Source organism: Chiloscyllium plagiosum, unplaced genomic scaffold, assembly GCF_037043375.1.
Source record: "Chiloscyllium plagiosum isolate Xiang-an unplaced genomic scaffold, Cpla_swu_hap1 HiC_scaffold_39, whole genome shotgun sequence".
NCBI classification, from domain to species: domain Eukaryota; kingdom Metazoa; phylum Chordata; class Chondrichthyes; order Orectolobiformes; family Hemiscylliidae; genus Chiloscyllium; species Chiloscyllium plagiosum.
The window spans coordinates 50,872,437-50,875,859 of record NW_028270177.1 but is presented as its reverse complement, the minus strand read 5'-3'; the positions used below and the strand labels follow the sequence as shown (position 1 = coordinate 50,875,859).

General features: G+C 42.0%; 1 non-coding gene across 1 annotated transcript; it reads left to right on the top strand.

The window, feature by feature from the left end:
* The first annotated feature begins 2,024 nt into the window (after nucleotides 1–2,024).
* Nucleotides 2,025–2,097, top strand: trnar-acg (transfer RNA arginine (anticodon ACG)). The gene has a single exon. It is a non-coding gene; the product is annotated as a tRNA-Arg (tRNA).
* Nucleotides 2,098–3,423: the final 1,326 nt, after the last annotated feature.

The window sequence follows — 3,423 nt, the reverse complement described above, 5'->3', positions numbered from 1 at the left end:
GTCGCTCATTACTTAGTGCATATGAAACATGTATCCTCACAGTTTCCTCTGCCTTAAGAAAACAACCCCAGTCAAAACAATCTGTTTTCATAACCTAAACGTTTCAACTTGGTAAATTTCTGCACGGTTTCCAGTGCGATCACATGACTATTGTAATGTGAATTGCAGAACTGCACGCAATATTTCGGGGGAACCGAATGAACAAATTGAAATAATTGACTGGAGAAAGCCACAGAAACTTCTCTTTTCCAATAAAACATCATTTGCTCAATCCTGCGCTGTGCACTTACCCTGAGCCCGATGTTCCAGTAATCTCTTGTCCGTGTCAGGAAAAGCTGCTCCATGAGGATTAATTACAGAATAGCGGCATCTAAATGGATTGAATTGCTCGAAGATGCCGACCATGGGATTGAGCACTTACACCCAAAACAGTGACCGCAGTAGTACAGAATGAACAGTGTAAATGTGAGTATTATATTGCGCAATACATCAGTGAAATGGGAGGGTGGACGTTTAGGCGAATTAGTTCTTGTGGGAGGGAGAGATTTCTTCGATAAAGGGTGGTTATGATATGTGAAACACAAAGATGTGAGATAGCGGGTGTTTGACGAAGGAAACTTATCACCACGTAGAGTATTTTCATGTAAAACAAAGATTGATTTTCTCAGCGTTTGCTAAGCACATATTACATGGAGTAAAACGGGTAAAATGCCGATTGCTGTGACTGTGATTCGAGCAGAACTTGCTGTGTTGACAATGCCAAGGAAGAACCATTTCATGATCCTGGCGCCACATGGAAAAGCACGATGCAAAAAGCAATAAGGATCGGGGCAGAGGTTATGCCAAGAACAGAAACACACGCACAAAGGAATACTTGTCAAACAGTGACTGAGATGTGGGAACTCAGATTCGGTTGCATATATATCGCTTCTATGTCCGGAGAGACTGTAGAGATTGCAACACTGAGATTGTAGGATGTTACGTTTGCGAGATATCTACAAAACTTCAAAGGGTCATGGGATACTGCAGGGTATTGCTGAAATGTATTTCTCAATAACACTGTATTTTAACATCGGTTACTTCACCAATTTCCTCACTTATTGACGTAATCATATAATGGCATGTCATATAATCCCAGTTCAAGGGCGTGGAATCAGAGAAATTGATTTGCAGTGCACCCAAAACTAATTGGAAATGGTAATGGCGTTCAGCGCGAGCGTGTGGCTGCGAAAATGCAATCGGTGAGCGTAATGCCATTCTCTGATGATATAGAGGCGCGTGAAATATCGAGGCTAAAAGCTCCCGCCTTAAGGAGACCGGCTTCAATTCCCACGCATCAAGAAGCAGTGGGACATCAGGCTCGGAGCTCCAATTTCACCTGCAAGAACTTGTATTCACATGGAACACGGAACTTTGGGACATCAGCTGGTCGAATAGATACTCAACTATTTTATTCTTAAGTCAGTAGTTTTCAGCAGGATACTTGTTTGTGGATTGAAAGAATATCTACAACCGGGACAGTCAAAATTACAAAGAAGAATTCTGCAAAGAGTCAATTCTTGGAGAAGCACTGTGCAGAGTGATGCAGAGGAATGTTTACGTCATCTGCCGTCCTCATATGTTTGACTTTGCACTGGATTAATTTCCATGAAGGGATTTTTTTGCTCGGTTCACAGTATTCACTTTCCTGCATATTCGCAAAAGTCGCTACTGTACTCGAAACCTCTGAAAATTAACTGGTATATACAATGTGGTGATAAGGCTCACGTTCACGTCAGTTATGCTGAAGAAGTGGATTCGAAATTCATCACATCACATTCCATTAAATGACTAAGCAGACAGAGTGTGAATGGAAGCTTCATGAGAACATATGTGTTTTTTTTTGGAAAATTCGTTGCTTTGAAAGGTGATGAAAATTAGACTGAAGTAGTGACAGTGATTATCTTTATTGCTTGTTCAACTGGTGAACATGACTGCTATTAACCGTGTCCGTATTAACATCACGGCTGTTAAGGCTGTGCATGGGGCCAGTGGCGCAATGGATAACGCGCCTGACTACGAATCAGGAGACTGTAGGTTCGAATCCTACCTGGCTCGCCGGCAGCGCAGATTTTAATCCCGTTTAAAAATTGATTTTTCAAAAGCCGAAATCAGGTGTGAGCTCCTCATCTGCAGGAACGAGAATGCCTTCATTAAATGCCCCCGAGAACATGAGAGTCAATGTCCGAGCGTCATCTCAGGAGGGAAGCCGAATAGTCGCGCGGGTGACTATTGGGCACCTTTCCATTTCATAAAGCCACCGATCGAATAACTGTTGCTCGCGGTGATGCTCTGCTTTGAGCATTTTTCGAAACTCTTTGGCCAGTGGAATCAGAGAAGAATGAAGGGTTAACTGTCCAACTGATCTTTATAGAGTGTGAGTTCTCGAGTCTCCTACCCGCTGACTGATAAAGTTTTCCTACCAGTCTATTCAAAGCTTTCTGCATCTTATTTGAAATCTACCAATCCTGGTGATCGATCAAGAGCAAATGTTTCCTTCAATCTGTAATTCCTTGCTCCTCATTATTTCGTACACGTCAATCATGTCTCCTCACAATCAGCTCTGCTCTGAGAAAAACAACATTTTGAAAGTCTTGTGCTCACTGAAATTTCTTGTCTGTTTTTAACAGTTCGGTGAATGGAATAGTCCCACTGCTAACATTCAGCACAAACTTTCAGTAAAAACCACACAATGCGGGGAACCTCAGTACTGCTCTTTTCGTCAACAATGTGTAAATGTCCCCTGTAACTTTCGATTTCGCATCCCGTGGGGCCATTTGTCCGTGTTCAACGACATATCCCAGGAAGGTGACTTTAGCTTTGGCAGATTCACTTTCAGCTAGGTTTACAAATCAGTTTGACTTCCGAATTCGATCAAAAAAGCCCGATAAATACTGTAAATATTCAATCCACGAGAGACTGAAAGTCACCAGGCACAATATACACCAATCAGTTGCGTATTCGGCAATTACCCTGTCAGTTAACCTCTGAAATGTGGTTGAAGTGTTTTTCGTACAAATGTCATTGCTTTAAATTTCTGCAGGCCAGTTGACGTTATAAAATTGCCTTTGATCTTTCTGACCAAGTTCACTACCTTTGTGGAAGTCCAATTTAGAAATGTAAGTTGCTCCTCCAATCTTTTCCACACAGTCCTCCAACTGCAGGTATGTATACGCATCAGTCTTTCTAACAACATTGATTTTGTGATAGTCCACACATAACTGTTGGGTCTTATCTGGCTTTGGCACCATGATGATGGGTGAACTCTATTCATTGAAACTCACTTGGGTTATGCCATTTTGGTGCATACGTGACATCTCCTTATGAACCTGTACAACTTTAAAGGGTTATACCTGCAAGGATGTTACAGAGTCAGAACAGCAT